General features: G+C 39.0%; 1 non-coding gene across 1 annotated transcript; it reads right to left on the reverse strand.

The window, feature by feature from the left end:
• Positions 1-12,287: 12,287 nt before the first annotated feature.
• Positions 12,288-12,407, reverse strand: LOC143214717 (5S ribosomal RNA). Its single transcript, XR_013010199.1, has one exon. It is a non-coding gene; the product is annotated as a 5S ribosomal RNA (ribosomal RNA).
• Positions 12,408-14,013: the final 1,606 nt, after the last annotated feature.

Genomic DNA, 14,013 nt, shown 5'->3' on the forward strand with positions numbered 1-14,013 from the left:
GGTTTTAGGAGCGGCGCGGTGTCGTTTAACTTTAACCGCAACGTTACACGGTAGCGAAGGACATGTTTGCATTGCGGTTGGCGATTTTTATACGGTATTTTTCTGTATGCAGTGAGAATGCATTTCATGTACATACATATAGCAGCACCTCGAATATCCGAACCGGTGAATGAGAAATCGCGCAAGTCTTCGATGGTTCAAAAACGAATTAAGGATTACTTTGACACATTTCGTGTAACATAAATTTATTATTTTGTCTGCATTGTTTTATAGCATCATAATAATCCTGTGGTGTGGTAACCACGTGACCCCGCCACCTATGTCTATGGAAATAGGACTTACACCACTTTCATAATCAATCGCTACGCAATTCCTTTTATTAGCCAATTTTAAATTGAACAAAGCATTGGCATTTTTTAAGATATTGAATGTTATATAACTAGCTATAATTAACTAGCTATAAGAAAAATAATAGAAGTGTAAAGGACAATTTGAAATTGGCAGTTTCTCGGTGATGAAAGAAGGGCAGAGCATTCGTAGAAACAGAAGGTTATCCGGGAATAGCCTGAAAATTCGTAGCGCCAAATGAATACTCCAATAACGGTGCCATAGAACCTATCATTCGAACGGAAATGAACAGGAAACTACTCTGTCATTTCAACAAAATCTGGCTCGTAGGTCGATCGCCGTTGGATCTCGATGTCTATTCTTTCCTGAGCCGTTCTAGTGGTTTCGCAATCGCCGAAACATAGCTTTCGATTTCAAGGATGTCCTCCGGGAAGCGGAAACTATAATGTTCCGTAATTCGAAGAAAATAATTATTTCTGCGGTAAGGAACGTCTGTGCCCTTTATTATTTAAATCATTTGAACCCTGCAATATAGACGATATTTTTCATTGTATTCTTTACAATGAAGTGTTGTTTATTAATTATGATATTGAATAAGTTTTTCAAATTTTGTTTATTCATTTTGATATTGAATAGACTTTTCAAGTTTTGTTTATTAATTTTGAAGCCATTCTTCAAAAATTTCACGTGTATATAATTTACACGTGTATATAATTTACACGTATACACTCCCGGACAAAAAGATAGCACATCGTCTATTTTTTCTCATTTGGTAGAATAAACCGAAGAAAATTAGTATTGTAATATGTCAACATATTCTGACATGCCTCTATATGTAATGTACTGAATATCATCGACAATATTTACTTCAACAGAACTCTAGAAATGAAAACGTAAATATTGTGGTTCGCAAGTGGGACAAAATGATAGCACGTGTAGTAAATCTACGCTTTCCAGTTACACCGAAGCTCGCGAATTGCGAACAACAACCTCGGAACATAGTTAATAAAGTCCGTGATATTACCTCGTGTTGTATATTTGTTTAAAAAAGGCGAAATATTATGAAAAATGGGTCGCGGAAAGAGATTGAACGCGTGTGAGATTCACACTATAATAAAATTGGAAGAAGAACAATATTCAGTGACAAAAATAGCAAAAATTATGAATAGAAGTCGAAAAGTAATAATGAATTTCTTGAAAAATCCGGAAAACTATGGTAAAAAGAAGAGTTCTGGACGTCCGCAAAGTCTAAGCGCCCGGGAACGTCGTGCAATACTAAGAGCAGCATCGAATTCTAAGATGACTGCAAGGCAAATTGCACGGTGTTCGTGTGGACACCAATATAAGGAATGGGAGACGTGTTTTACAAAAATGCAAATACATACAACGAAGAAAAAGCCTTGGTTAACTGTGCAACATAAGAACAATCGGTTACACTTTGCGGAAAAGAATATTCATATGCGAAAGAAATGGCGAAGAATAATATTTACGGATGAAAAGAGGTTTAACTTAGATGGACCTGATGGTCTGAGTTACTATTTTCACGATATGCGAAAAGAGGAACAGTTTTTGAGTCGTCGACAAATGGGAGGTGGTAGTGTGATGATTTGGTGCGGTATCGGACCAATGGACAAATGGAAATCAAATTTATAACAGGAAAAATGAATAGCAAAATGTATTTGGAAATGATTAAGGAACAAATAAACACGTACGCGACCAGAATTGCTGGAGAGAAGTATACTTTTCAGCAGGATAATGCCGCAGTACACACAGCAAAAGTAGTAAAAGAGTACTTTTTTCGAGAAAAAATTCGCGTTTTAGATTGGCCAGCAAGATCACCCGACCTCAACATTATTGAAAATTGTTGGGGAAATCTTGCCCGAGCTGTATATAGAAATGGCAGACAATTTGGAGATATTGCCGAATTAAAAAAATGTATTCAAGATGAGTGGGAGCAATTAGAGCAAAAAACCATTAAAAAACTCTATGAATCTTTGCCAAAGAGAATGATGGCTGTTATTAAATGTAAAGGAGGGGCCACAAAATATTAAGCATTAATTATCATTCGTTGATTTACTGTTATACATAATTTTCAGTTAAATGTGCTATCATTTTGTCACACCATATTTCCTTAAAAATTCTTTTTTTTTTAAATAAAATTGTATACACTGGCGAAATTCAATTCAATTTCATTTGTGTCTGTTTATATCGATATTTTGCAAGAATGCGTAAAAATAAAACCTTGGTTGTAATGTTAAATAAATAAATATTACGTTAATTTTAAAATGTGCTATCTTTTTCTCCGGGAGTGTACGTATGTACGTAGAATACTTTCGATTACGCTTTACATTTCTACACGATGACATAGTCATTAACTTTTCCATTTGAGTTTATTATTACTAGCCTGCGGATCTTTATGCATTTATAGCAAAATTGAGTAGATGAAATTCGATATTGTTGAGAAATTTTAAACATTGAAGTTGTCGATATACATATGATGTTTCCTCTATTAAAATTCAGTAAGGGTTAGAAATAACATTCAATTTGGATTCAATTTCTCGCGATCTAAAAATAATAAAATGCATTATTTACTTGCGTAAAAGATTTCATGATCCAAAAGTGAATTCAATAATGAGATTGGAAATTACATTATTTAGTTGCGTTGCCTGTACAGTGCATCTGGCGTGCATCGTTAATTAGTCAATTGCGAAAGTATAATACTTGCAGTCGGTTATCGTTAAGTGAAGGAATCTTAACCACTGGATCAAATCGCAGACCACTGTGGCGTCTGTGCGACGCAATTTTCGTTTCCTACGACCGAGAGAGAGCAGCCGCAAAGAAGAGCGTGCAAGAAGTTGAACGCGGTCAGCAATAGATAACCGTTTCATTGTCTCGGATCGAGGTTCTCGCGGTGTTGCGAGGCAAGCAAATGGACCGGCGAACAGGGCAGAGGAAAAAAAATTCCTCGAGGGTGGATCGGGCACGAATTCTTGAATGCCGTCGCCCGATGCACCTGTAGCCTGCACGGTTAGGTTCTGCATTTTTCGCCTCTCCTCTGGGCTTCTTTTCTTTCTCTTCTCGGCATCAGGTTGCCTCGGCCGTGTTCCGTTCGCTCCAACGCGGACGCGCACGGCTCGCCTCGTGTCTCGAAATCATTCCACGAGCCTACTACTCGTGTTCAAGAGCGCGACCGAGCGAGCATTCCTCCTTGAGAAGACGACGCGTGCCTGGCGTGTGCTTCTTCCCCCCCCCCCCACCCCCCCACCTGCACACCTCCGAAATTCGGTTTCTCTCTTACCTTTCCATTCCACCGGAGTCGAAATCGTTTCCTCTCTCGTCGACGCTGAACTCGACTCAAATCGAATTTGCATCTTTGATGCAGCAGTCAATGTGGATAGGCTGTTCCCGGCAACCACCGCACCGGTTGAGCGGATCATATCTAGCCCCATGCAGTTACGGTGACCATATTTTTCGCGGCGAAATACGGGACAACAAAGACAGTAGCACAGGGCTAGAAGGTTTTGTTGATATAACATTTATTTTTTGACTTTTAACTTTTCTCTTCTGAAAAAACAGTTACAAATCCATTGAAACGTTTACGTCATATACAGAGGGTGTTTCGTTTATTTGAAAACGGAAATTTGTTGATGTATGACGTCATGATGATCAATTTCAGACGGTATTGCGACGCGTCATATCGAAACAAACGCCGTGGTAAAATGTCAAGGATAAAGGTTCGAGACGGAGAATTTCGGTGCAACTGTTCTTTCGCTTGGTAAACGAACATTATAGTATAATAATACGTAGTAACTTTGTAAACACCGCGCGGAGCTCGAACGCACACCGAGCTCCTTCGGTGCGAAGCGGGTCAGTGGAGTGGGGATGAGTCAGAGTGGGAATCGAGTGGGTACTACTACCGAGTGTAACGGTTAAATTTTTAATATAGTTTATATCTCCTAAACGCATAGGCTTTTAAAAAATTTTTTTTTAATATTGCATTGTCATCCAGTTCTGAGCTATGTTTAAAATTTAAAATCTCTAGGCTCATCGGGAAGTTAGTTTAAAATCAATTGCAAAATTTGTACCTAACAAACAGACAGACAAACGGATAGACAGACAAGAAAGCGAGCTAATAAAAAAGAGCGGGTAATAATTGTCAAATAAAAAATCTAAAATGGGTCATTTGACCCCTCGTGGTAGGTTTAGCGTTAAACGTAGTTTTATCGCAGTTAATGAGATCGAAAGGAACATTGCAGCTTCGTCTTATTGTTATTGTTATACGAAACGCAATATTATTAGAATGAAGTTAATATTAACTTAATGAAAACAATTGCAAAAATAATTTTCTTAAAGTCGTTATTGTGAGATCACTGTAGTTTTTGATTATGTGACTATTCTTGCTGGGGTGCGATATCACGAAATGAATTTATCAGTGGTACTGCGAGAACAGACTTTTCAAAATACGAGTAATAATGCAGAAATAGTGAAATTTTCAGGTCGCAGGCATGCTAAACGTATGAAACTTGATCACGGCGACGTTATCAGGCATGTTTCGTGTCATTGCGATTCTCGCGGTAAATTTGAATGGAAAAAAAATTGAAAGAGGAGCTCGAACAGCGGAGGTGGAGGAAAAAAGAAAACGAAAAGGGAGAAAGAAGCACGAGCACTGTCAGCTCGACTTCCCTCACGGCAGGTTGGCAGCGACTAAATGATTTACCAAACAATAAATCCTCAGGGAGATACGATCGGATGCAACGCGCGGTCCGAGCCTGGGAACGAGCGAACCGCTTACATCGTCTTACTTGTCCGCAAAAGCTTCTTCTACTTCTTCTTCGTTTTGGGGCCACGAATCTCCATTTCTTTCCTTTTCTTCCGAGACATTTTTAATTTTCGGAATCGTGATGGAGAATCGGCCGATTTTCCAGACTGCTCAGGGATACATCCCATTGGTGAAGTAACAAAAATCGATTTTTCAAAAATAATTTACTCTGTTAATTACTCTCATTTTAATTTACTCTCTTAATGTTTTAGTTGGAAATTCGTGAAATTGCTACAATAATAATAATAATGCTCCTGCTGCCCGCAATCGTTGCAAAACATTTTTATTTTGCATAAAGATTCCCAGTCTACTTATCATGCTTTGTGTTAACTGTTATTGCCCGCATATTTTTACTCTACACACGCGCAGGGCGCAATGCAAGTTTCACTTTTTTAAATTCAATTTTCTGTATTATGAATTTACATAACGATCAAATAAGAGGCTCCGAAAAATAAGCACAATAACATAGTAGGCTCTGAATTGTTGATGAGTGTCTGTCAGCAGAGAGAAAATTACAGTGGTTATGTGTTGTTACTGCGTCTCAACGGGAGCCACAAATTCTCTTTCCATTTGCACGAGAATAAAAAAGGAGATCAGCAAATATTCTCGGATGCTGTGATTTTTCTGTATAATTCAATAACAATCATGGAAAACATAAACGAGATTAATCTCTTCGCTTCGTTTAACACATTCCAATTTACTTCAAACATTCACAAAATATTACTTTAATTAATATGTATTTAATTAATTGATTTATATATATATTTTTCTTTGTGAAATCAAATCTACATATTGCTGACACAATATTTTCCTGTATAGTTTCATCTTTTCAAAAATGCAATGTAACCCTCCGTATGCTACATGTATATTTTACTTACCTGACACCCGCCAAAATTTGTCAGCTTATTCAGGTTAGTTTAGAACAAGGGTGTTGAATAATTGTTTATAAATCTTTCAGTCGGAACAAAATCCGATGAGAAACTGCATGTGAAAGTAGCTGGAGGTTGATTCTATGTTATCCAATTGCAAATGTTCACAAATTAACTCTGGTTAATTAGTTATTAACAATTGTTGCGCGGGCTGATTGTTTCGGAAGTTTCCGTAACGCGTAAGACAAGAAGGGTTAAACTGTGCGACAAGGACAGACATACATAACAACATACCACTTCTCCAAAATTTGTTAATAACTAACAAGTTAAGCATCAAACCCCATTAACCTGAAATGGGAATGTAGCAAAGGCTTCATTTTACATTCTACAATCTTAAAAGTTCACCAATTAAGTCTTTAAAGTTATGAAATTAATTATGAAAATGTTACTTGTCAAACTATTCAAGGTTATTCGCGAAATTTCGTCATTTCCGTAACGCTAGAAAATTGTAGCCGCCTCAGCAAAGAAGTTTCACTTCAAAAGTTTACACGTGATATCTCTTTTTTTTTTTAATTGGACTTACACCACTTTCAATATAAACGGTCCATATCTTCAACTTAGCAAAGATATTATTTGTCGAAAAGGGTATCGAAAATAAATGATTCTGTGCGCAGATAATTTGCGCGATCTCGAAACTCAGCCTGTCTAGAGTTAATCCACAAATCCATAAAAATATTTAAGTGGTCGGTTACTTGCCATCGCCAATATACATATATACATACATACATACATATGTGCAGCAGTGCAGTGCACACTGCACACGGGCTTAAAATTCACTGAAAAGGGTCGACTTTATGAGACGCTCGCCGAAGGAGCCGACAAACCGTCAAACTGTGTATGCGGATGTTCGTGTGCACAGGTAAGAAACCGAAAAGAATACATATTTCGCTTGTACGATACATGCATATTAATTTGTTTACGTAAACTCGGGTCCACGGAATATAGTAATGCCTCGATATACAGTGACTCGAATTAATATTCGGACGCTGTAAAAAAGACGATAACACTTTTCTCAATATTGTACTGTACGATTTGAATTTTTTTGGCAAGCTAGAACAATTAGTTTACTGCATGATGTGAAAAGAAATATTTTCAAAAATTCCAATTGATCGGAATTGTAGGAAAAATACTAAAAGTTGCATTTTACAACTTTTCTATGCGGGCCTGTATTGAAAATTTTTTAAAATACTCTGTTTCAGACGATGTTGGTTTCAATATTAAAAGCAAAACTCAAGCACAAAAAATTCCTACAAATATATTATTGAAGCATAATTTTAGGAAAATCCACAAATCCTATTTCAAATTTTATATGAGACAACTCATTTTGTAATTTCAAAACATTTCATAAACGAGAATTATTACCTTTCAATTTTTTATACATAAATGTTCCAAGAATCGATCTGTGACAACAGAAATATGTTGAAAAGACTTTACTGTAAAAAATTAGATGGCAAGGTGTTCAAGGGAGTGCTTGTCCATATCGTTAGCAAAAGGAATTATTATAAACATTAAACAGCTAGAATTAATAAATGTCTCATAGTATTATGTTGAATAAATTAATGCGTGCGAATGTTCATGGTTTAAAAGTTATTCTGTATCTCGAGTTTTATTGCCTATTTTTACGAAAAAATTAAATGGCAAGGTGGTCAAGGGAGTGCTTGTTAACATCATTAGCAAAAGGAATTGTTATAAATATTAAACAGCCAGAAATAATAAATTTATCTGTGAATTGTATCGAATAAATGAATGCGTGCGAATGTTATGGTTTAAAAGTTATTCCGTATCACGAAAACTATTAGCCACTTTGACTAAAAAATTAGGTGGTCAGATAGCCAAGGGATTGCTTGTGGACATCGCTGTAAAATAGAATTGTTATAAACATTAACCAGCTGGAAATAATAAATTTATCAATAATTGTCACGGCGATCGACATCGATCGATATTCGGCAGAATGGGGGGCGCCGCTCGAGTTCGGCTGAGTGGGGGACGCCGCTTGAGCTCGGCGGAGTGGGGGGCGCCGCTCGAGCTCGGCGGCTCGGCGAGAGCTCTCCGTCAGTCAGTCAGTCGGGGCGGGGGGACCGGCGTGAGCGGACGTGCTGCGGGATCAGGAGCGCCAGGACGACCGGAGGGACCAGAGGTGGACTAGAGGTCATCTACAGTTACCCTGGCCTACCTTCAACTGTTCATTCAAGGAACAACGGTAAGTTTGATTACTAATATTTTTCAAAGCTTCCTTTGTCTTTTCAAACTTGTCCTTCATACTTTTGAAATTTTCATCGTGACTTTCGATGAAGACTATTGAGTCTTCTTCAAATTTATCAATTTTATTCTTTATAAAAATTACATTTTGAGCGTCCCACTCGTATGCAGGATTATAATTGCTCTTGTGAGCTGCTTCGTTGGTTGTATTCGCACTTCTGTGCGGGGTTACAACTGCTCTCATGAGCTGGTTCTTTGGTTGTATTCGCGCTCATGTGCATGGTTAGGTTTGCGCTTACGTGCGGGGTTATATTTGCTCTTGTGAGCTGGTTACATTCGGATTCGTGTGCGTGATTTAATTCCGTATTCAACTGCATTGTTTCTAAATACGATTAGTCTGTTTCAGCTAGATTACAACAGCCCGCTGCTAACAAAGACGACACACCAAATGAAGAGGACACATCAACGAAGAGGAAGAAGACTGCAGTGTATTTTGAAGTTAGTTATATACGATCTATATATTAAGATTGTATATCATCGTTGTAAATATGTCGTGTTTCACAAGTCCCTCTTCCTAAAAAATTTTCTCATCTTGTTTGAAATTGGCATTCCTCCGATCGGAGGTCCCCCAGGGGCTCACTCATAGATGGGGCCGTGAGTGAGTACGGGGTGTAGCGTCCCCGGGGCACCCGAATCGCCTATAGGCCGCACCCGTGTGCGGGGTTAGTTTGGCTGTCGTGAGCTGGTTAGATTCGCACTCGTGTGCGGGGTTTGTTTGGTTCTCGTGAACTGGTCTTAGATTTGCTCTCGTGAGCGGGTATTAGGCTTGCACTCGTGTGCTGGGTTACGTATTGATATGTCTAACTATTATTAGTCTGTTTTAGCTAGAATACACCAAGAAGAGGACACGTCAAGAAGAGGACACACCAAGAAGAGGACACACCAAAAAGAGGACACGCCAAGAAGAGGACACACCAAGAAGAGGACACACCAAGAGGAGGACACCCCGAGAAGAGGGCAAACCAAGAAGAGGACGTACCACGAAGTTTGAGTTTTATTTGCCGAGGGAGGTCCCTCAGGGGCTCACTCACGGATGCAGCCTTCTGCTGTGTCGGACCTTGCTTGTATGTACCAGTCCGGTTGGAGCCAGTATTCGGCGTCGATACATTGAGAGGGTTGGTTCATTGAGACTTGTTCACTCGTATTGCCATTCTCTCTGTTCGTAATCCTACCCAGGTTCACCTCAATCCTTTGCGTTGCCTGGTGGCAGGTAGTTGGCAGAGAAATTCTCTGTTCGTCATCCTACCCACGTTACCTCAATGCATTGCGTTGCCTGGTGGCAGGTAGTTGGCAGAGAGATGATGTTACGTTTGAACACTTCTTACTGTCCATTCCTCTTGGTGAGGACACGTCGGGTATCGGCTCTGACCGGGACTGGGCTGCAAGCATTGTACGCGCCGTGTCACCTTCGAACCAGAGCCCTCAGCTCTGGTTCGTTTTAGTTTTTCTCTTTGAAAGAATCAGAGCCTTCTGCCTGATTCGCCTTTGATCCCCCGTGGATCGGAGACTTCTTCTCCGATTCACACCTTTTGCTCCGCGATAATTACTCGACATACTTGCGTAATTTAGTATTAAGTCTGTCGTTGTAAGAAAGGGAGCCAGAAGGAATATTGCATTCGTTCTGACTCCCTTTCGGGTCTCTCGTGCAGCAACCTCCTCGTGGTGAGACCTGGGCAATCGGTATTATCCTCTATTTGTAAGAACTTTTAGTGTCTTACGAGTAAAGGATAATATCGAGCTAATAGCTGCACATTTAATAAATATCTTGATTTTTCAGTAAATTCTATTCCTATACCTATTGTGTCTTCCACAACATTTTGCAATTTTACCTTCCTTCCTTCTGTACACGCTGCCCGAGCCGTGAGTCTGTGCCACACACTCTCACTCGAGCTCACCAACGCAGCACATCGTCAGCTGTATAGTGACGTCACGCTTGCTGATGAAGCCTGACTTACCGGCAATATGTTTTTTCTCGTCCTCTGTTTTACCGATTACAGTGACCGACGAGTCGCGGTAATCGAATGCGAGAAACAGACATCAGCGCTCGGACCGGAAGTGCATCGTCACAGAACCCTCGCTTTTGTATTTCTGTATTTAACAAACTGTGTGATTAAAAACGTATGGTTTAACATATTAAACGTTGCATTGACATTGTATGTGTCGCTGCCAGCGGGGTGGCCTCCAACTTTTTCTATAAAAACCCTACATCTCTCGATATTTAAGAAAATGTATGTCTCTTGACAGTAGCAGCACTGTCGCGCCGCCCAATGCTTCTCGCGGCTCCGCTACATTCTGTCAAATAATGCAAATTACGCCTCAAAAACGCAAAAGTAAGCCAAATTGGGATACGTCCCCGCTATATTGATCTTTTATCTAGCGATTGTGACTACGTAGGGGGCCCAAATGTGCATTAGCGAGACGTGGTTTGTTAAATGCCGGACCCTTGCAATTCTGTGTACGTATAGCTATGTGTCTAGCGGTATGTGAATGTACCACCACACCCTCGCTCGAAAACCGATCGGCACCCTTAAGCATGCGCGTTCACGTGAAAGAAGAGAAACCATAAGAGCTTGATTAAGATCCTGTGGTAGTACCACTGCTGTCAGAAGAAACTGAATCTCGACGCAAACCTTTCTAAACTAGGAAAGTGCGGACTCCTTCGCTTTAACCTTAATTGAAAAGCTATCGCATTCGTCTTCTGGTCTTGCACTCATTTCTCAGTCCGGTCGAGGAAACTGTAATAAATTACTCTTGGTTCTTGCTGCACATTTTTGCACTCTCCAAGTGGAACATAGATAGCATGAATGAAAATGTGCAGTGGCTCACATTGGAAAAGATTCAATATCGTTCACTCTCTCTCTCTCTCTTCTGCTTATTCAATATGATTTGCTTATTTTCTAAAATGTGGCCGACATGCAGCAGCGCATTCCAGTTTGTTGACACCGGAATGAACTCCACGAGCAAAATATCTCCGGGCTATTTGGCCTAGTTATGAAAGCAAATTACATATTGAGTACTACACTTCATCCGTGCCAACAGGTTATGAGTAAACTGTCCACTTCAAACCCCGTTAAGAGAGTTTTGTAGAGACTGAAACAAAAATGGTAGTCTGATGGTGCAATATCAGGACTATACGGTGGACGCATCAAAACTTCCCAGCCAAGCTCCCTCAATTTTTGACGAGACGCCAAACATTAAATCGACCCATTAAATTTTTCAATGTTAACTCATGAGGCACCAAACATCGAGCTGTTTTTTGTATCCAGCCTTCTTTAAATGGTTTAGAACTGTTTTGTAGTCGATGTTTAGTTCCTTACCTATATCGTGACTGCTAATGTGCCGCACTTTCAACTGTTTGCATGATTTCATCGACTTTTTCAATCGGTTGACAGATTCAAGTTCCAGATTCAAAACGCTTGAATCAACTTTGTGTCACACGTACTGATACTGTATCATGTCCATAAGCATTACAATTCTTTTTAGCTGCTCGAGTCTCATTCTTTCCTTTTTACCACGTTTTTATTAGCTCGCTTTCTTGTCTGTCTGTCTGTTTGTCTGTTTGCTCGGTACAAATTTTGCAATTGATTTTTTTGTAATATTTTCGAATTTCGTTTTTGTCTTCACTCATTTTCAAAGCGTAATAATTTTTGACTAAATTAACAAATATCACAATTTCTTGTTTGTAATTACTCTATGATATATCATCTTTCAGACGTACTCAAGTAATGCCAGGTCCGATTAATATTAACAGAGTTATAACATTATAAGACGATCTACCGGGAGGATACGAAGAAACTTTTACCCCAACCCAATATATGGGATTAAAAACACAAAAACGCTTCAAAACGTCATATTTCACTATTTTTTTAGAAAATTGAACAGTTTAATTCATACCTTATACACATAGTTAGGATAGAAAATAAAAAAAAGAGTGACAACAGCACGTGGTGTTCCCAAGCGGTCACCCATCCAAGTACTAACCACGCTCAGCACTGTTTAACTTCGATGATCGGACGAGAATCGGTTTTTTTCAATGCGATGTGGCCGTTGTCTCTGGAACTACTCCAGCAATTAATGATATAGAACTGAATTGCCATAATATCGCACGTAGAGAAATGTTTAATGATTCTTTGTAACATATACACTAATAGTTTAATCAACTAACAAGAATTCTCTTTCTCTATTTATTTGTCCGAGTAAATTTGTGGAAATATGTTGCATGCAAAAGGTTTTAAATAATCTATACGTTTTGGTTGGCTACACAAGGGTTAATAGATTATTGTCAGCATGAAGGCTTTTGCCCTCAGGAGATTCGCAGAATCGGCAACGACTTAATAAAAAATATGAATCGCATCAATTAGTTGTGTTATCCCTAAGTTTCGACGGTTTGCCCGCGAGGAGTGAAAACAGACAAGCACGAGGCACGAGGTGAGCAATCCGAAGGGAAAGAAAGACGAAAGAGAGCGAATTTCTGTTCCTGCGGAGCGTAAGATCGGTAATTGCTGGTCGTTGAAATCGCGTGCCAGCGATCGGGATCAAGATCGACCAGGTAAGGGGCGAAGAGAGGGCGTAAGAATGCACAGTGCGCGTGCCTTTATTTATTTTGCATAATTAGAGGTGCTTTGCCCAGGGTATCGTTTGCCTGACAGGTTTTCAGCTCATCTTCCTTTTTTCTTCCTCGGTTTCCAAACGTTCTCTTCCTTTCTTTTTTCCGCATTTAATTGAATGATGTGTTCGAGTCTCTCATCTTATCAAAAGAATTGTCAGAATATTCAACTATAAACTTACTAATCATATTAATTAACTCTGCAATGCTCGTGTAGATGATAACGGTCATCAATTGTGACACTTTCATAATGAAATTATAATACTTTTGTGTTCTTCAATATTAACGGTACCCTGATATTACTGACGGTTATTTATTTTTTAAGTAAAACGGTTTATTTGAGAACAGTAATATTATTTGTAACATTTGTAGTTTCAAGGTATGAAAGGATAACGATTGTCATCTACGCCATTACTGCAGGGTTAAAGTTATATCTAAGAGATATAAAAAAATGTTCCGATTGTAGTCGTTTTCAAGGTCTTTTGAATAGCACCATATATTTTTGACTTCACAGTGTTGTAGCTGATGTCAAGACGAGTTCAATGATATGGTACACTATGACCTTCAAATGATCTTCGACTCATTAATAGATATAGTTCGACTACTCTGTTTGATCAACGGAAATTTAATTTCTTCAGCCATTAGGTCTCATAACACGTAATCCGTTAACGGAAGGTGATCTCTAAGGGTACACGGAAAGAACAATCACAGATTTAAAAGTTATTAATTTATTCCTGTTTGAATATTGATTAATTATCTATGCGTAGCCGTTAATTTTATAGTTACTAAACATTTGGGCTAAACATTTTCTGTTCTAATTTCTACATATAGCGGTAATCCATGAACGGTGCTTATTATCTTCTCCGGATCCACATTGCAGACAGTCTTTCAAATAATTTTCGAATAACAGAGCGAATGTTCCATCATGGATAAGTGGTAAGTCTATTTGCATCTCATTTAGCTGCCAAGGCTCAGGAATATCACAATTTCCGTCGCTTGCCATCAACGTTGCCTCTTTCGAACCGTAGAAACTGGTAAACTTCCACCTTTCT

This window comes from Lasioglossum baleicum, chromosome 12 (assembly GCF_051020765.1).
Source record: "Lasioglossum baleicum chromosome 12, iyLasBale1, whole genome shotgun sequence".
Classification (NCBI taxonomy): Eukaryota; Metazoa; Arthropoda; class Insecta; order Hymenoptera; family Halictidae; genus Lasioglossum; species Lasioglossum baleicum.